This window comes from Anolis carolinensis, chromosome 5 (assembly GCF_035594765.1).
Source record: "Anolis carolinensis isolate JA03-04 chromosome 5, rAnoCar3.1.pri, whole genome shotgun sequence".
In the NCBI taxonomy this organism is placed as follows: Eukaryota; Metazoa; Chordata; class Lepidosauria; order Squamata; family Dactyloidae; genus Anolis; species Anolis carolinensis.
The window spans coordinates 44,156,256-44,177,520 of NC_085845.1; the positions used below are offsets into that span (position 1 = coordinate 44,156,256).

Consider the following 21,265-nt stretch of genomic DNA (forward strand, 5'->3'; position numbering starts at 1 on the left):
TATATAGTCTTCCAGTCTGCAAGCAATAGGCTGGGTTTACAATCTGCTACCTTGCCATTTGATCAATACCCAGCCTTTTATACATGATTTCAAGCTATCTATTACACAGAATCACTATACACTAATTTATATCATTTGTGCTTTTATCTGGAAGTGTCCTCCTCATCAAAATCCAATTGGCTCAAAACTCACTCATGGACTCATATCAGTTCATGTCCAGCATAGTAACAGGTAACATGTCTGCAACTTCCATGAATGCTTGATAAGAGATTTTGCAAAAAGTAATTTTTTTCTATAATATTGGTATAACTCTAAAGTAATGAAAGGAGATCAATTTACATTATCAGAGTGGGCTAAAAAAAGAAACTTTTAACCTCATGGGAAGTTTTAGATGAAATATAGAAAAGTCCCTGATACTAAATCAGAGCATTAGTCCATGACAGTAGTGCCAACATGGACTTTCAGTATTTCTCCAGAGTTTCCTATCTCTGCTATGAAATGCCAAGAACTGAACCTAACATTAAAAGCATGTTCAGAACCATAGAGCAGCAAATACACCTCGTACTTCCTCCAGCAAGTTATATTCTGCTTTTAAAAACTGTACATCAAAATATTTAATCGCTATTAACATAATAAAACTAAACAACAATCCTGTAAAATTTAATGTCATGAAAAGCGGTAATTAAATGCATCAAATTATCCACCCCACTGCAATGTGTTTGTTTGCTGTCACCCTGGATGGCTGTGCAGTCCAATTGATGTTGAACCTTCAGTTATGCTTTCCTTCTAATATCTTTGAGTCAAGGGCTGAAGTATCTCACAAAGCATATTTTCCCCATAATCTACTTGAGCTTTGTGTTTTCTTAGCCCAGCTGTACCTTGAGGTTAACCTATCAACTTGCCTAAGACTTCAAATCCTGAACACATTACTTGGAAGTAAGTCCAATTGATTTTGGTAAAATGCTCGTTTTTGAAGATGTCCTTAAATCTACAGCCTAAATCCATGTTTGATTCCAGTACTATTCTGAATACATCCTTCCCTTCCCCAGTCCAATAGTGAGAAGTGTACGTGGCTCCTTTATGTTACATGCAAGACCTGTAACCTGTAGGAAGACTCAGATTCCCCAAGGTGAAGGGAATAACTGAACACTCGTAATAAAATAAACTCACAAAGCCAAACATTGACCTCATAATATTGTGATTCAGGCAAGCAAGTCCTTTTCTGAGGGGCCTTTAGAAATACAATGCATGCATTACAACTCTCCCCTGCTACCCCCTTCTGTGCAAGATGAAAAGGAATCAAATGCATTTAAAGGCAGGTTGATAGAAGACTGGCGGGAGAGGGAAATGGGGGAAAGCAGAGTAAGTCAATAATTATTCTGTCTGGGATTGCTATAAGTAAACACCAAACACTGCCTCATCTAATTTCATTCTGGATTTATTTATTTATTTAGCGGGCTCCAAATCAAGGCACCACTTCATAAGACCAGAACACTGCCATACAGAATCCGGACATCAGACAGAGACACGGGAGGAATCTCTGAACTCTCTCTCTCTTTGCCACACACACACATACACACACATATACTAAATAACTGAACTGCATCTTCACTGAATGTTCTTCTGTAATGGAGCCAAAATGTGACTATTTTCATTTCCTACACCAAGCCAGGCTCCCTCTGCAAACTGAATGTTCATTCCACTCTAACTAAACACTTTATGAAATCAACAACACCATTAAGATCAGTGCTGACCGGATAAGGACAACTAATGGTGTCCTCTTTTAACACTTAAAATGTATTTTTGGAAAGAGCAGCAATTCATTTGATTTGGAACATCTTCCCTCTTTTTAGGCTGAAAGTCTCCTTCAGAGCAAAAGGCGTATTTCGCAAGTATGAATGAGTGCCCATTGGAGAATATTTAAAAAAATGTAAGTTGTATTCCAGGGCCATCCTTAGCTGAAGTGTTAGGGAACAATGTTAAGAAAGATTCAACCAGTCTCTAAATGCTGCTTCTCAGTAGACAGTTAGGGATGTAATTCTTTAATGATTTTTTTGAGGGAAGCAACAAGGAATTTTAGCAATTTCCTCCTGCTGTGAAAAAGTTTTCAAAAACGAGGCCATTTTCAAAGAATATTCACAGTTTGGGACTTGTTCTTTGCAATATTCACACAAAGTATTTTTAATGGATGCACACGGAGAAGCCAGTCTAGCTCCCTAGGAAAGCAATTCCAGTACACTGGTGCACCCACTAGGAAAGCCCTGTCCCATAATCCCACCAAATATGTCCATGAATATGATAGGATTGAGATAAGGTCCTAGATCATACATGGGGAAATGCTGTTCTTCAGATAACCTGCAGTTCAGATGCATAAGACCTTGGAAAACATAACCAAGAGTTTAAGATTGTGAACAGGAGCAAGTTATGTTGTAATGAGAGAGCCCCTGTGCCCTTTGCCACTCCTAGCTAGTTGAAATTTCCAAAGACTCTTCAAATGCAACCCCACACAGAGTGAGTTAAAGTAATCCAAATATATATAACAAAATATGTCTCATCATGGAGAGAGCAAACATCTCCAGAAACAACTACAATCAGCACACTAGTTTTCATTGTGCAAAAACTCTCAATGATGGATGTCTAAACATCCAGGTTCAGAATTATTTATTTATTACTTTTACCCCGCCTTTCTCTCCGAGGAGACTCAAAGCGGCTTACAGTAAATAGGCAAAAATTCAATTCTTAAAAACAATGTAAAAACAACAATTCATATAAAACAATCTACAAAACAACAGTTCATATAAAACAGATACCATTACAAAATAAAGTCACATTATATAAAATTTTAAGAATGTCCAAGAATTGACTCCAGTAAACCTAGGATAGGCCTAGGAGCCCCTGGTAGTACAATGGGTTAAACCCTTGTGCCGGCTGAACTGCTGACCTGAAGGTCTGCGGTTCGAATCTGCAAGCCGGGGTGAGCTCCTGTCTGTCAGCTCCAGCTCCCCATGCGGGGACATGAGAGAAACCTCCAACAAGGATGGTAAAACATCAAAACATCTGGGGGTCCCCTGGGCAACATCCTTGCAGACGGCCAATTCTCTCACACCATAAGCGACTTACAGTTTCTCAAGTCACTCCTGACATAAAAAAATGGGTAAGCCTAACTCTTTCTGAAGCAAATGTGCTCCTTATTCCTGATGAGTCAGTCTTTCAGTTGACAAGTAGCACTTCTGTCTTATCTGGATTAAATTTCGGTTTGCAGATCTTCGAATTAACTAGTTAGTCAATTTTTCATGTTATTAATTCACTGGATGTATTGAAATAAAGTCTGAGTGAAATATTAAAAGTGGACCGTTGAAAATCTAGAGACATCTTCCATCTAATTTTAGTAAAATTTTGTAAAATTTTCTTGTGTCCATTTGATTATCTAAAATAGTTTTTTCTGTTTGATATTTTCTAGCAATAGATCATCCAGATCAATCAGATCCTACTCAAATGATATAAATAAGTACTTTTCCATTCTAGTTGCTGGGCCACCTGGATTAACTTCTTATCGCTGTGCAAGTCCTATGAATTATCACTCCCTAATGTTTTGTTTCATGCTGCTTCCAATCAATTTTCTGACTGTTCTGTTCCATGCAGCAATTCCAGACATCTAATCTCATTGATTCCTAAAAGGATTTTTTTCTTTTAGAAGCTTACAAACACAGCATCGTTAAACGCACAGCCAGAATCTTGGATCTAGATTTCCTTCCAAAATGCAGGAATTTAATAATACAGTGGCCACTATTTCCACAATTTCTGTGAGAATCTCTGACATCCAAAGGGATGAACTATGTATTTGTGCGAATCGTCATACAGATGCCTTCACTAGTTTGAATCCTCCTTAGCATTAAACACTTCCAGGGTGCAGTACGTTTAGCTGCCAAGAAGGGAGAAAGCTGAGATTTATTCTTGTCAATATGGACAAACCTTCAAACATGTTACTAATATTTATTTAATTTTTGTTGCAATTTTCAGGGTTTAGCCTTCCCAAGAGACTTTTTTCTTTTTAAAATGAGTTTATTTTTAACTGGTTATTCTTTTGGGGATCTGGGAAACTCAGGAAACAACAGGCACATTAGAGCTCTCAAAGTTACCTACCACATGGAAACCACACCACTGCCTACAGTCTTGATTGGCATTGTCTCTTGAATCTGAACAATTTTATCTACACTGTCAAAGAAGCACTGAATAGTGCTAAAGTGTCCTAGGTGTTCACTTCACCACTGAAAACTAAAGTTTGGATTGTCTAAGCTATTGTATTTTCAATTTCTATGTATGCTTGTGAATGCTGGATGGCGAAGGAAACTGCTAGGAAGAAAATTACAATAAGTCATTTTAAATTTGGTGCTGGAAAAGTTTTATGCACAACATGAACTGCTAAAAATACAAATAAATGGGACCTAGCTCAAATCAAGCCTCAATTCTCTCTAGAAGCCAAGATAATACAACTGAGGCTGTTGTACTTTGATCATATCACAAGACGACATCTCACTAGATAACACAATAATGCTTCATAGAGGGCAGTAGGAAAAAGAGGAAGACTGCATTCCAGACTGATAGACTCAATCAAGGAAGTCTGATTTTGCAAGACCTGCAAGACTGTTGATAATAGAGTGATCTGGAAGTCTCTCATTCATAGAGTCAAGTCAACTTGACAGCAGTTAGCAGCAAACATTTCTCCAGAAACCCAGAGAAATGCAGGCACATGAACTAAGCAACATACAGTTTTAGTCAGGCATCTTGAGTATCAAAAATGCTGACTGACACACTTCTCAGAGGCTTTATAGTTGTGTCTCATAGAAAGAAAGGGTACACAACGTTTCCTGTTTTTATACCCTTAGGGTTAATTGATTGGAAAGAACCACTTTAGACCTAGTCTGAGCATTGGTTCATCAGACAGTGTTAACATCTAGTATTGTTAAGTCTATCTGGCAGCAGCTCTCCGGGGTTTTAGGCAGAGTGTTTCCCACCCTGGAAATTGCTACTTTCCTGTGATCCAATCCCTAACCAGGCCTGCCCTTGCCTAGTTTCTGAAATTGGACAAGGGCAATAGGGAGTTTTCATGAATGCTTAGTGCACACCCTGTAGTATAATAATAATAATAATAATCATCATCATCATCACATCCACGGCTGCTGCAAGAAGATCGTGCAGACAGACAACAAACTGAGGCATAATACTGTTGCTCAAATGATCCATTGGATCTTGTGCCACAAATACCATTTGCCTGTGGTATTTGTGGGATCTGGTGGGATAACAAGCCTGAAAAAGGTGCAGAAAATGAACAAATCAATCTACTCTGGGACTTCCAAATTCAGACGGACAGAGTTTTGGAGCACAATACTCCTGACCTTACGATCATGTTGAAAAATGAAGTATAGATAGTTGGTGTTGCAATCCCAGGTGACAGCAGAATTCAAGAGAAGCAACTGGAAAAGCTGACACACTAGGAGGATTTAAAGATCGAACGGCACAAGCCAGTCAAGGTAGTCCCAATGGGGATTGGCACACTGGGTGCAGTGCCCAAAGACCTTGGCCTGCACTTACAATCAGCACTGACAAAATTACCATCTATCAGTTACAAAAGGCCACCCCACTCGGAACTGTATGCATTATTGACCAATACATCACACAGTCCTAGAAACTTGGGAAGTGTCCGATGTGTGATCCAATACAACAGCCAGCATAGTTTGCTGTGTACTAAGCCAACCCAGATCCAGACCACCTTTCACCTGGAAACCAATGTCCTCATTGCAGAAAAACATGCGGGCCAATAAAAGGTCTCCATAGCCAACTATGCTTCCACCACCAAGACACTACACTTGGAGGGCCATCATCCTAGGGCTACGAGGGATCACCTAACTACTAAGTACTATCTTGTTATGTATCTAATAATAATAATAATAATAATAATAATAATAACAACAACAAAAACAACAACAAAAACAACAACAAAAACAACAACAAAAACAACTTTATTTGTAGCCCACCCTATCTCCCCGAGACTGTATCATTCTTCTATCTTGAAAATTTCAAACAATTTCACAGACACACCTAGCAGATATCATGCTAGCTTATTTTAGTATAAAAGGGGGAATCTAATGGTACCTTTGAGAGTAATTGATGTAGTTTAGCATGAGCTTTCAGAGCATCTGAAGAAGTGGATTGAAATCCACAAAAGCTCATGTTAAATCAGTTAGTCATAGAGGTGCCACTACATTCTTCTCATCTTTCTTTCTTTTCTACAAACACATCTAGTATGGGGTGGAGGGTGAATCTGCTGAATAATAGTAAGATTGGGGGTTTTAAAAAACCCCAGCCAGAAAAGCTTTTCCCCACCCTTACTTTCATGCTAAAGCTCAGCCAGAACAGAAACTATGCAAGGCATGTTAACAAGAAAGCCCTCTAATTAAAGTGTTACAGTTCCTTTAAATCCAAGAACAAACAGTAGTGCTGCTGCTGCTGCTGTTGCTGCTCGCCATTCTAGAGGATACAGCGCAATAATTGTCACTTAGCCACTTAACTCCCCGCTGCATGGCTCAGTCACTCATTGTGGTTTATCTCTCAGCCAATTACTGCTGTCATTTGCATTTCAATGTGTACCATCAGGAGCCAGGGCAGAGGCAACAGCATAACAGGAAATGGAAGCACAGCAACTGGTTATTTGGGTTTGATTCAGAAAAACATTTTTGTGTCGGGAGGGCAGAGGTTTACTCACTGGGAGTGAACTAATGGTGGATGTGCCTTTACCACCTTTGCTATCAGACAGTCTTCAGGCTGACGAACAAAAATGGCATCAAAGCAATTGCAGAATAAAACGATCTTGGTGAACTTTCAGTGCAAAGCTGCTAAAGCCAACAGGAAATTATTTAAGGCTGCAAAGTGTGTCTACACATATTTGGAAGCAAAGCCCACTGAACTCTGAAGAATAAACACGCAGAGGACAACACTGTACACTAAGCAAATAACCAAAAGGAAGTAGAGGTGGCAATTTGTGGAAACTCCTTGCCAATAAAATGGGAGTGATGAACTGCTTTTTTTCCATTATGTTTTTATATTATTTCTCCTAAAAGCCCAAGTGCTTGGTACATTACCTAATAGAACATAGTTGTCTCCCAAAATAAATTAAAAGGAGATTTGTCTCTAATCTTGCACTTAGCTTCACACCTGAGATGAGATTTGAACCTGGGTTTTACCTACCCTTGTCCAGCACCCTAATATCTATACCACACTTACTATTTGAGGAAAAATTCATTATAAAGTATTGGTGAGGGTTTTTTTAACTCAACCTTTAATATGATTCCTCCTACCAGACATGGATATAATAGCAATCTATAGATGTTTTGTGCATATGTTTATAATTGCACAGGCCTCTATTTCTGTATATTCCAATGATTTAAGCATAATATTTAACATTTAATATAATATTTTGTTTGCTTTGTTCATGCACTCCCACTGCAAAACTATCTTGTGAAGCATAGCTCTTAAAGCTTCTGTATTCATAAGGTATCACAGTTAAAATTTACTGCCAAATTCCAGACATCTCTGTAAACAGACCAAATGATTCACAATATTTAATGTTTGGGGACCAGATTCCTCTTTTACATGGTTGACAGAAGTAACATTAATCTCTGCCTAAATCTATCAGCAAGTTCACAATGGCATTCCATCAGGATGTGATCTAGCAGCAACAAACCAAAGGGATGGGAGAAACCAATATGTGATGTGTTGTATCTATTACAATCTGGTCTTCTCTGTTTAAAAAAAATCCAATTTATGCAGTCAGTCTAAACCATATGGCATACAGAACTATCCAATTTGTTTTCTAAGAACTGTTTCTTTGGCTCTGTCAATGAATTGGGAGGGAAATTCCTGAGGACATTCAAGTATTTCTAAACTGCAAGTGGAGTGATTAAAAACCACTTATGAAGGGCAATAACAGGCATTTCATTGGGTAGGGAAGTTCAGTCAGTCATCAATATATTATTTACAATTTCAAGATTAGCATACAAAGGACTGTGCCAAAGAAAAGCTAGAAGTCCCCAGTCACAACAAAAGGGAAAAACTGCTTGTTTTAATTAAAAACGTAACATGCTGGCTCATACAGGTGAGGCAATTTATCCTTTTAGAAATGGTACAGATCATAACTGAGTAATGTCCCAAGAAGTTTCCCTTTCAGACTCCCAGATTCCTCATCCCTTCCTCATGGCAGCCACTACATGTAAGAATTTGTCCCAGTTCTGTAGCGAAAAATAGTCTCCCTTTCAGTGAAAACTCTTATCAGTCCTGATTAAAAAATTAGAGCTTTTCCCTATTGAGTAATATAAGAGTGGATCTCTCAAGCAGGCCATTTGATGTACTAGGCAGACATTTGAACAGCTCACCAGCCCACTCCACCACATGCACAATATCTAGCAGAGAAAGAAATCAAGTTAGTCTTCTTTACAAGGCACATAAAACTAATTTTAATAATTAGTACTATTATATAATTAACACAGTTTAATCTTCTTCCTGAAATGTCAGTACAGAGAGAATACTACATGGTATTATGAGAGTTGGACCATCTCATCCAGACAAAGCTCCCATCACACCTGTTTCGTGGAGGAGAGACAGGAGAAGAAAGATAGGTGTGAAAGCAGATGAGGCCTCAGAAAACAAAGGAAAGGTTACCCAGAAAGGGAGTCAGTGCAAACTGACAAACAGGACATCACCACAAGCATGCTGTGTTTAAACTCTTAGAGAGTGGCATGCAATCTAACTACCAATGAGTATAGGCATGCAATGGTTGTTAATTTCAGTATTCCCAGCAGGAAGAAAAGGGGCAGGACCGAGGGAAGAAGCGGTTAAGTGGCACAGTCCTTGTTATATTTTTGTGATTTGTCCTGCTTGCATATGATAGAAGCCTGCCTTGCCAACTTGTGAGAAAACAGAATACTCATACTTAATTGTATATACCTATGTATAAGTTGCTCTTGTGCATAAGCTGAGTTCAGATTTTGGTGCCAAAACTATGGATTTTGATATGACCGATGGATAAGTCAAGGATCATTCTGCAGAGAGAGGAAAGCATCAATGCTGACTCAGGGGACCAGCTGCCCCTGGTCACTACTTCTGTCATTTCCCCATCCAGGAATTCAAAAAGGTCAGAAGCGGAGCTATAGGGGAGAGAGGAGAGGTCAGTGCTTCTTTAGATTCCACCGGAATGGACTAAGTCTTTGCTTTTCAGCACTCTGCACAAAAAAGGAGATGGTTCTTTTTTGATAAGAGTTAAGGTACAGTACTCACACTGACCCAGGTTTTTGCGTTGATTTTTAAACTAATATTTCTAGACCTATAATGGCTATATGGGGTAATTGTAAGTAAACATGAAGGGGGTTTGACATCTGTAATGCTATCTGAAAGTGCCAGTAAGGTATTTGTTCTTGTTTGTATCTGAAAAAAGGGCATGCATGCTTGCATTATGAATACATATAAAATAAGTCAGAGCTACATTTTGACTCTGCCCACATTGCCTTTGCCCATACCCTGACACAGAATGTAGTCACTATGTCCTTTCCCATATTGGAATACATTTCTTGAATGTGGAACCTTCTGCCTGAAAAAGCATGTACATATTCTCCCATTGAGGGATGACACACATTTATAATTGATACCATGACATCTCTATGATTAACAGCACCAAGTAATCGCAATGCCTATATTAACCAAGCAGCTAATACATTAAAATTGCTTTATTAAAGGCCAATAGAAAATAGCAGTTCTTTCCTTTGGTATTTTATTAAGACTGCATCAAGTAGATTAAACCAATCAATTCCTTACAATGACAAAACCCAGATTTTGCAATCAGCCAGGCTCATGCAGAAATCAGGATTTTTCACAGGTGGCAGATGTAATTCAGTCATTCACATTCCTCCAGACAACTTGGTTTCTATTTTATGCCTGGCTCTTCGAGAGAATGCCAAGGCTAGCATAAAAACGTCATGTTCAAATAAGCAAAGGATACTATGAATGAATACAGAGCTCTAAGCTTCAACCCCAGAGTAGCATGACTGATGCCTTTTTGATGAGGACAAGAACATAAGAAGAACCTTGGTGGATGAGATGAAAGATAAATCACCCATCTTGTCCTCACAGAGGTCAAGCAAAATTCACAAACAACCATGAATGTGCTAGCACTGCTCCTCTAGAGCTTTCTAACCAACTCGTGTTCAATGGAATAGTGCCTCTAGTCTTGGAAGTAGCATAGAGCTCGTATGTAGTCATTATCATATTTATGTGCCATGATAAAACCTTTATCAATGTAGGGATCCACAGCTAAAGCATTTCTAACAGATGGCCATCTACCTTCTGTTCAAAAAAGTAATCTAAGATCATACATATATGTGTAAAGATTTCCCCCTGACATTAAGTTTAGTTGTGTCCGACTCTTGGGGTTGGTGCTTATCTCAATTTCTAAGCCGAAGAGCCGGTGTTGTCCGTAGACACCTCCAAGGTTATGTGTCTGGCATGACTTCATGGAGCGCCGTTACCTTCCCGCTGGAGCGGTACCTATTGATCTACTCACATTTGCATGTTTTCAAACTGCTAAGTTGGCAGAAGCTGGGGCTAACAGTGAGAGCTCACCCCGCTCCCCAGATTCTAACCACCAACCTTTCGGTCAGCAAGTTCAGCAGCTCAGTGGTTTAACCCACTGTGCCACTGGAGTCTTCAACATATATGTGTATATGTCTCCATGTAGCATGACTGTTTGAAGTGGGGTGGAGGAGAGAACAAAGCTTGGGAAACTTTTGTTATTTGAACTACAACTCCGAGACTACATTACACCAGTCAGCCAAGGCATTCAATGTTTCAAAGAGTATAATGTGCTAAAACACGCAACCAGGTTTCAGTCCTTGAAATACACACACACATAGAATCATAGAATCATAGAATAGTAGAGTTGGAAGAGACCACATGGGCCATCTAGTCCAACCCCCTGCTAAGAAGCAGGAAATCGCATTCAAAGCACCCCCGACAGATGGCCATCCAGCCTCTGCTTAAAAGCCTCCAAGGAAGGAGCCTCCACCACGGCCCCGGGGAGAGAGTTCCACTGTCGAACAGCTCTCACAGTGAGGAAGTTCTTCCTGATGTTCAGGTGGAATCTCCTTTCCTGTAGTTTGAAGCCATTGTTCCGTGTCCTAGTCTGCAGGGCAGCAGAAAACACAAATGCAGACCATTCAAAACGTGTAAAAATGTACTTCCAAATTTTGCTTCTAATCTGACCTCAGCTTCTCCAGTAAGAGCTAGCTGTGGCAGAAATTTGACCTACTATGCACAGGGGAAACTGTGGTAAAAAAAAGGCCCAAGACTAAGTGGTTTGAAGGAGAGCTTGGAAGGAGGAAGGGCAGGAGAAAATGTAGGAATCACAGGTGAATTTGCTGACCTTCAGAGGTTATGACAGTAATAGAGTGACAAAACATGGGCTGGAGCCAAAAACAGCAGAGGCAGCCTTGAGAATACTTCAAGCAACCATGCTGTTTTTGTTAATAGGCTTCAGTCCAAGCTGGTCGCACCGCTACTCTTTCCCCAGAACACATCAAGCAGTTTAGGAATGGCACAAAATGCACCAGGCCAAACTTCTGTTTAAACATAAAGGAGGGATCACATGCAAGGTATGATTCACTTTTCCTTAGCCTCTGAAATTCAGAAACATATGCTGTCCCTAGTCAGAGCAACCATTGTCAATTGAGAACAAGGGCAGGCTGCTGGGCTCTACACACAACAAAATGGAGAATAGGAGCAAGCTCTCAGGCATTTGGCTATTGGTTATACTGGTCTGACTGCTGTGGGCTTCTTCAGTACTTTTCATTCCAAACTATGGGTGGAGAGCATGTTGTATTGCAAATGAATACTTCTAGCATGGTATTGCTTTTAGATTATGGTTTTATAGTATGTGTTTTCATTGTGCTGATTATACTGTATATCGATTTTGTGTTCGATGGATTTCTCTATATGTATTGTATGCATGCTGCAAGTTGCTTTGAAACTGCTTTCTGGAATGGGAAGCAGCAATACAAACTTGAGTAACAACAGCGGCAGCAACAAGAGCAGTTTCCTGCTACATGACCAATATGACTCAGGTTTAAGGAGGTGGTATTTGGTTTTGTATTGCATGTAGAAATAAACAAACGGGGGGGGGGGGGGTGGTGGTTCAAAACAGTCATAAAGAAACACTATTTCTCTCACACACAAACATAAACATAGCAGCAGCAGCAAGGTTCAGAAGTAAGTGTAAGAAGGCTGTGAACCTTGAGACGGGTTGTTCTTTTTCAAGTTAGCCATGGTATATAGCACCTAAAATTTGAAGCTATGTTGTCATTATCATTAACATCAGCTTTACCCAAATCTCATCTGAAGTGCCTACATTTGTCTCAAGAGAAATGTGATAATTGGGGAAGTTCCCCTTCACACGCAAAAGAAAGCCAATCAGAGGTATAAAAGCCTTCAAATTGCACAGAAGACTTCCCCATTTCCCAGTTGACTCAGAATGGCTTGATTGTTTTATTTCTTAAGGTCTTGCCTGAAGACAGGATTATCAGCTTGTGGGATCTAAGCCTTCCTCTTATTCAAAAGGAGTCCACCAGTCGTAAAATGCAGAATGCCAAAGGATACAGTCAAAAGAAGGCATATTTGGCAGAACCAGAGCAGAGCTGAGGAATTTCACCCTAAATGGAGTGAAGTTGGCATAGTCATATTGAATTTCTGCAGTGCTTTAAACATCATGAAATAAGTGCAAATTCATGCTGGAATTCTCTGACACATTCAAGGAGGAACCCAGAATAATTATCCTCTTAAAATTAGACTACTGAACCTGGATTCATTGATCCATTTTCACCTGGCTGCTTTCTACAGGACAGGGAAGTATAATATGGAAACAGTCATTTGTTACACTAGGGCAAGTTTTAGCCTTATGTGACCGCAATCTGCTTGTTTTGTGAATTTTTATGCTGTCCTTCAATAAATACTTCCGGAATGATTTGCAGCTTTTTAAAAAGAAAAAACCACATGAACAATAAAATAATCAGTATGTGACATAGTGCATTTTACCAAATATAGTCCCTACTAGACTGGTTAGATACTAAGCACAAATAGATTTGAAGCTCTTGGCATTAAACACAAACATTTTCAGAGGTTACCCTGGCTTTTGATTTCATTCACTAAATCCATTTGCCAATTGACAATCTCATTCTCCAAAGCTCAATTTGCCATTCAGACTCAATTGCTAGCACAATAGCCAAGCACAACAGCCAAAGCCAATCCTGACTGCCAAAATGGAGAGCCAATAACATTTTGTTTAAAATGCTATCAGTAACGTGATATCTGCTTAAAACAGCATTAAAATGGCACAGGTCTGACGATGAGGGGGCAGTATTTCAAAGGCACAGCCTGCATGTGCTGTGAACCATCAGACCTTTCCACCAATCGCTAAATATTCTATCAGTGGAAAAGAGATCGCTACAATTGTTGATGGCATTCTCCCACCTTGGTTGTGATTATGAACCGTATTGAAAAATAGACCTGTCCCTGCTCACAATTCAATTCATATTATGGTGCACTTGCAACTTTGGCAGCTAACTGTACAGCCACTTTTTAAAGTCCATATTTAAATTTCAACAAGTTAAAAACCTTTATTCCTAAGCTTCTTTTTAAATGAATTATATTGTAAAACAAACACAGACACTAAAATAAGAAACAATTAAAAGAATATGATACAAAATAACTCTGTAATATCCCCACGCCCTTACCCCATCCCTACTAACTAAAGCTAACAACAAAACTTTATCCCCATCGTTTATTTGAAAAAACAAAATACAAAATAAAAATAATTAAAAATACAAATGATTCCTAAGCTTCTTAACTCAATGGTTCACAATTTTTCTCTTTCTTCTCCAGCATCTGGTGTTTACTCTGATACTTGTTCCCTTAAGATTGTTTTCAGTCAGACTTCACCATGCTCAAGACCGTTTTCTTTAGCATATGGCTTACTCTTTCATTTTTCAGAATCTTATTCCAGTGCAACCACATGTCCATTCATCTTTTTCCAATCAGCCTCCAAAATTCAGTATACATTCCTGATGGAAGCAACACATTATTAACTTTGCATCTAGATCCTGACAAACTAAATATCTCCTTGTCTCACATTAATTATCATCATTCTTTTTCTGTTCTCCCCCCCCCCCTCAACAATTGTCTGAATCCCTCTTAATATTAACATGAGTCTATAGGTGCAGTTATACTCATCCTAGCAGCCTAAAGACCTTACGGCACCAGATCCCATCTGACCCTAGAAGCTAAGCATTTCCAGCCCAGATTAGCACAGGTATGGGAGACCCCCAGTTAATACAAGGTGCTATAGCTTATATTTGAGAGGAAAGACCTATTAAAATCATGAGTTTGCCATAGATAGAGAGGCAGTTTGCGCATATATATATCCTACTACTGTCACATTTAGGGCTCCCCTAATCTTAAAGTATAAGAACTTACGGATGTGAAGTAGCCATATGCACTGTTTATACAAAATATACATCTAACAAGTTGCACATGGGCAAATGCAAACTTGGATAGAATCAGAAAAAGGCTTGGCTAGAAGAATCAAAGAATAATGCCAATGTCTGTGGATAGGATGTTGAACTTAAAATATATTGTCTGGCATCCTGCTCAATATTTATGACATTGTAACTTGAATTTAAGTGTCTTGTAATGTTTGAGGTTCAGATTTATGATTAATGACCAAATGTGACCCGCCCAAAAAGACCAAGCCATGCAGAACCCCAACTGAGGTGCTTTTAAGATGTTGCGATCAGGGCACTAGGAAATAATGACTGCAGTGGTGTCCCAGCCACAAGATACATTCAGACAAAAAGTTGGGGCAGAGGAGATGCCTCTCAACACATCTTGATTTGAAGTGCCTTGATAAAAGGCCATTTGGTTGGAGTGTTGCTTGGCTTAGGTAAATTTTTTGGAATGGCGTTATGACAAATCAGTGTTCTGTTGTCATGCTTGTACGTATGACCCAGGATCTTTACCATTTCCATAAAAAAATTATTTTCAGCACAAAAAACGTTTCAGCCTCAGAAAAGGCAAGGGAAAATCCCTTCTGAACAAAATCTCCCAAGAAGACCCTGTAATAGGGTTGCTTTTGGGTTCTCAAACATCAGAAATGACTTGAAGACACGCAAAAACAACAAAGGCATCCCTCAGAAGTGCTTTAGCGGAGTATGGAGGGGGCTGGACTACATGGTCCTTGCAAGTCCTTCCAACTCTATAACACTATCATTCTGTAATAATAGACCCTATAATTTAATATGAGGAAGTAAGTTAGAAAAGGAAAAGTAGAAAAAATATTAAATGGCAGTGCGCAATTCATTATTTGATTCTGAATGTTCAGTGCAGCAGGAAACTACTTAGATGTCAACCCAGACAACCTTCCAAGGCAGACATGCATCCTGGTGATAATTGACTTCACTGTGACAACAGGAAGCCACCCTCTTCCTTTACAGTATAAACCCCTTATCCATGGATTCTATATCCACAACTCCACTTACCCATACTAAAAAAAAATCTCCGAGAAATGTTCACTGACTTCTCTAGGTCTTCCAGTGCTACTCTATGGAAAGATTCCGACCCAAACAAAGGCAAAATATAGAGTTGTCTTAAGGAAATGGTTCTCAACCTGTGGATCTACAACTCCTAGAAATCCCAGCCAAGTTACCAGCTGTTAGGATTTCTGGGAGTTAAAGGCCAAAACATTTGGGGACCCACAGGTTGAGAACCACTGGCTTAAGGTGTCCATAGGGAGGGAGTGTTGGAACATATCCCCTACAGATTATGGGTGTTGTATTATAAAAAGGATTGGACTATCTGAAGCAGATACTTCAATAGCAACTTGGCTTTCTGCAAGGAGCAGCAGACTGTCAATTACAGAAACAAAATATACACACTTGATAAAATGAGAAAATAAGAAGATGTATCAAGAACCACACAAATATTTTCATTCAAATGACTGAAAAGAAGCAAGATTGCTTCAAATTACAAAATCTTATGTTTTGTTTAACCTAAAATATGGTTTTAAAAACATTTCAATCCAGTCTTCCTTTTAAAAAAAAACCAGTATTGTAACATTTATGCTGCAGTTTCGTTACAGTAGCCTTTTACTGATATCAGGGAATAATGGAATGCTTGCTAATTAATAGCACTTACAGGTTAACATTTTGCATTGTAAAAAATTAAATGCCAGTGTAAATTTAGTTTCTCTTCTTTTAATGTTTTGTGGTATTACTCTTTTTATGATTTTTTAAAAAAATCCAATAATGTACAATTTTTTTTCCCCGGTCCCAATTCAAGGTGCAGGTTCTTACCTATAAAGCCCTAAACGGTTTGGGACCCGCCTACCTTCATAACCGTGTCTCCCCCTATGAACCTGCATGATCTCTTTGTTCATCCGGGGAGGCCCTTCTCTCATTCCTGCCTCCATTGCAGGCTCGGTTGGCAGGGACGAGGGAGCGGGCCTTCTCAGTAGTGGCCCCCCGGATGTGGAACTCCCTCCCTAGGGAGGTCAGACAGGCTCCCATCCTTGCTTCTCCTTCTTCTCCTTCTTCTCCCCCCTCCCCTACTGCTGTGAGTGAGGGGTTTGAGGAAGAGATCAGGCTAGGCACTACAGCCGAAAACAACACTGATGAGAATGGCAGGACCTTGGGTTTGGGCTTGGGCTCGGCTCCACTGGAGTGGCCACTGCTACCATTGCTCCCACTGCAGCCTCCTCCTCCAGGGGCCACCAATGTGCTTTTTCCAAGTGACCGTCAAGCCTATTCAAGGGAGGCTACTCAGCCATTCTGGCCAGCTAATCTTTGATTGTGGGGGGGGGGGGCATTTCTCACGTGACAAACTAGTGCAGGGGTCCCCAAACTAAGGCCTGTGGGCTGAATGTGGCCCTCCAAGCTCATTTACCTGCCCCCTGCCCTCAGTTTTAGACTTAGGCTTGCCCAAAATCTGAAATGACTTGAAGGCACACAACAAGAACAATCCTAATTAACTTCATTATCTTATTGGCCAGAAGCAGGCCCACATTTCCCATTGAAATCTTGGTAGGTTTATGTCGGTTAAAATTGTTATTTTTAAATATTGTATTGTTCTTTCATTGTGGTATTTTTTTTTTGCACTACAAGTAAGACCTGTGCAGTGTGCATAGGAATTTGTATTTTTTTCCAAATAATATTCCAGCCCCCCAACAGTCTGAGGAACTGTGGACCAGCTCTCTGCTTAAAAAGTTTGAGCACCTCTGCACTAGTGTGTCCTGGAAGGCAATGCTTTAGGAATTCTTCTACAGCAGTGGTTCCCAACCTTTGGACCTCAGGTGTTTTGGACTGCAGCTCCCACAGTTCCTAATACCTGGTAAGCTGGCTGGGATTTCTGGGAGATGAAGTCTAAAACACCAGGAGGCCCAAAGGTTGGGAACCACTGCTCTACAGTCATGAAGTAAAATGGCCTAAATATGAGAGCAAAGGCATGAAGACCTCACATGTCCCGTTCCATGCTGCTTCAAGACCACAAACCACACTCACCACCTCATTCTCATCTCACTTGCACATCTACCTTCTTTCCTTCTGGGGCAGGAGATCTCTAGAGATGCCACTGGCCTACAGGAAGAGAAAAGGAAGGAGCAGGAATGGGAAGTACCCCCTCCCCAGATCCCTTCTTTCATGCATATCTAGTAGTCCTCTTCAAACTTGTCCCAAAACCATATTCCCAATAGCAAAAGTTTTTAGCTTGCAGTTACTCCCCCAAAGGCGCTGATTCATCATCTAGACCTGCTGCTCATGAACAGCTTTGGGGACGACCTGAAATTTTTATTTTACAAGATCTGAACCTGCTATTGGAGGCCTTGGGCATCAGATGAGCCTCTATGATGTCCTGGGACATCCCAAGATAGAAACTTGAAACAGAATCTGAGAACAGATCTCTTATCCTCCTCCATATGCTTGTTCAGCATTACCGTCTTGTAGGATTAACATTATTAGGAATAAACTGAACATACGCATGTGGTGTTACTCATGAGATGATGCTCAAAAAAGATGAAGGAACAAACTTAAAGCAGAATCCTTTTCTTTAAAGATTTAATTAAAATCAAAATATTTTGTATTAGATTCCTACCTTGTTGATGGGAGAATAGGCACAGGTTTTTAAAGCTCTAACAGGTAAAAGAACGATGAAAACCAATTCTCTTCCTACACCAAGCAATTCATCTTGGCTAAAGAATTGTTATTTTAACTTTACTAGTAAAGCAAACATGTTTTTCTCTTCCGTTTGGAGCACTTAATATACCAAGAATGATTGCACCCAAGAGAAAAATGGCTATACTGTATATTATTTTTCCGGCACCAAGCTAGGCCACAATAATGGTTAGATCTTTATAATGTTTACCAATTATAGTAGTACACAAAATGTTATGTATGGAATTGGTTAATCATTAAGCTTAAATTTAAGCAAAGTTATTAGGTAAAATAGCTAATTACTACTCAAAGGCCAAGAACGTGGTGAATAACGGGGGGAAAACTCCCAAGTTCATTAAGAGTGAGCTTTTTTAGACTTGGTTGAAATGAGTCCCTCTCTCTCATAATGTGTTAAGAAAAAGAACTGTTAAGAGATCTACAAGCACCTCTTCAGGCTCATAATAACATTGTAAGAGTCAGGTTAGTTATTCTTAACTGAAGAGTGCTTAAAGCATAGTGCATGGGTTGGCTCCCCCCTTCCTTTCAATGGATGCTTGTGAATTAACAACTAATGTGAGAACCAAAGGATGGGACTTACACAAGTGCACGGGTACAAAGTGAAATTCAAACGTGACTCATATCTCTAGTCTAAGTAAAGGAAAATTAAAGGAAGAAAACAGACTGTATCTAAAGTATTTTAAAGGTCCTTCAGGGAAAGACTCTAAAGTAATATTAACCTTAAAGAAGAAATAAGGACTAATCAAAGTGTACCAGCCAATCAGAAAAAAAGAAATCTACTTCAGTATTTGATATTCATAGCTAGCAGCTGGGGAGATATTTCTCAGTCCCAGTTCACTGGCTTTGCACTTTGGACATTACCGCATGAGGCTTGTAGTGCACATTTGAAGCTCCTTGGCCACAAATGGAAACACTTACAATCACAAACATCGTTCTAAACTTATTGCACTCCAATTTGCAATTCGTGTTGAAGCAGTACTTTTCTACAAATGGGGAAAATCCCATTTTTTGGCTGCTGAAAGGGAACTGAATTGATGTTCAAAGTATTTTCAGCCGTACGATCATCTAAAAGCGCTCCTGCAGCTACTTTGAGGGCAGTGATATCTGATTGTGGGTGTGTTTCTTCTTTCCTCTGCACTTCCCTATTCACAAGCTGTTGCCATTTCAACTTCTGGTAGGCAGACAGTGATAATCTCTACCTGCAAAGCCATAACTTCCCAATTTTCCCTGTTCACTTTCTTTACTATTTTTATTCTAATAACTACACAGATTCACAGGTAATTCCAGGCACTGATAGGGAATTTCCTGCTCAATTAAATACTTCATTTGTTTGCAAATCCCTTTTGCAAAACATCCAGTTTGTGCATGCTTGCACATCACTAAATAAAGTTTACCGATCAAAATTACACACCCCACTTGCAAAGCACACAAAATGTATCTTTACTTCTTTTATTTAGCATTTAAAGTAGGGACAGTCTCCCTCCGCATATGCAGTATCTATGGCCAGTTTTTAAAGAAATGGCTGTGTTTTATGTTGTTTTGTGTATATTTATTGTTTGCATTGTTTTTATTCATGGATCATGTTTTAACCAAATGTTACTGTTGGTCTTGTCCCCATGTAAGCTGCCCCAAGTCACTTTGGGAAGATGGTGGCGGGGTATAAGAATAAAGTTGTTGTTTTTATTATTATTATTATTATTATTATTATTATTATTATTATTATTATTATTGTGTTTTATCTCTTGTTTTAATGATGTTGTATCCCGCCTTGCGCCACAGGGAAAAGCAGGTAATAAATTCATTATTATTATTATTATTATTATTATTATTATTATTATTATTACCCATAGCTGTCCTAATCCCCATCCCCATCTATTATGTTCCTTTGCATTCTGTTAGCAACTGGATAACGTTGGTCAAAACCGCAGGGGGAGGGAAGCCTGCGACGAATCCTTTGAGGTTCTATGATCTGATTCAGTTTGGCAGCTGGAACACATTTCCCTCCACCACCTTACACATAATAGTATCATCTCAACTTTTTTTGGAAAGTGTCTCATAATTATACCCAGACACAATGCACTCCATCTCGCAAGGACCCCCCCCCTCCCCAGAACCATGCTTTTAAAATCCCATTTCTTACCCAGATAGAAAAAGGAAACTGTTCTAAAGAGCCTAAAGCTTTTGCCCCAAACAAAAAAAAAGGGGGGGAAATGGAGGAGGGCTTCTTCTTCAGAAAGGCGAGCTTTCCTCCACCTGATCCTACAAGCACTGCTGGCAATTTTCCCCCCAATGCCTCTAACATATTTTCACTTAGCACCAGTTTGATGTATAAGATCTGACAGCCAGGCAGTTATAGGCCACCTGCATCACTGTCGCCATGACAACAGTGAAAGACAATCCATGATCCCATGCCCTGGTCACACGTTTCAATTCAGCTTATCTGTCCAAAGCTACTGAGTCTAATGGAAGAGAGTAATTACAATCTTCCACTCATTGTCAAAAATGCTCGCCGTATAATTCCCCTCGAAATTATTTTATTCCTCTCACAGGGCTGGGTTTACACACACACACACACACACATCTTCCGTGGGAGTGGTAAAGGATGAGCAGGGAGGAGGGAGGAGCAGAGTGACAGGTATAAATTGAAGCAAGAGTATCTATCCCTTTGCTGCGGTTCAAAACAAGAGCACAAGCAGAAGAAGGTACTTGCTGCTAAAAGGATAAATCGCACCTTGGACTCCCCACCCACCCCGCCCTTGGACATCATACATCATCCCTTAGTAGTTTTTTTTTCAATTTCAGAAGGAAAAGGTTTCTTTGCCATGGCCTCCTTTCGCTTCCCATTCCTCGAAAACCCTCTCGCTGTCACCAAACTGAGCAGCCACAATCCCAGAAGGCATGGCAGGAGCGAGTAAACAGACCGGTCAGCTGGAGCACTCCGTCATCATTAGCAA

At 39.7% G+C, this 21,265-nt stretch overlaps 1 protein-coding gene and 1 long non-coding RNA gene across 3 annotated transcripts in view; both read right to left on the reverse strand.

The window, feature by feature from the left end:
* LOC134299129 (uncharacterized) overlaps positions 1 to 21,062 on the reverse strand; it is a 119,107-nt gene extending 98,045 nt beyond the window's left edge. Inside the window, exon 1 of the long non-coding RNA XR_010006273.1 lies at positions 1 to 21,062. This exon is cut by the window's left edge and continues 34,245 nt beyond it. This is a non-coding gene — a long non-coding RNA (uncharacterized LOC134299129).
* maml3 (mastermind like transcriptional coactivator 3) overlaps positions 1 to 21,265 on the reverse strand; it is a 327,808-nt gene that overhangs the window by 272,794 nt on the left and 33,749 nt on the right. The gene's annotated exons all lie outside the window — the stretch shown is intronic.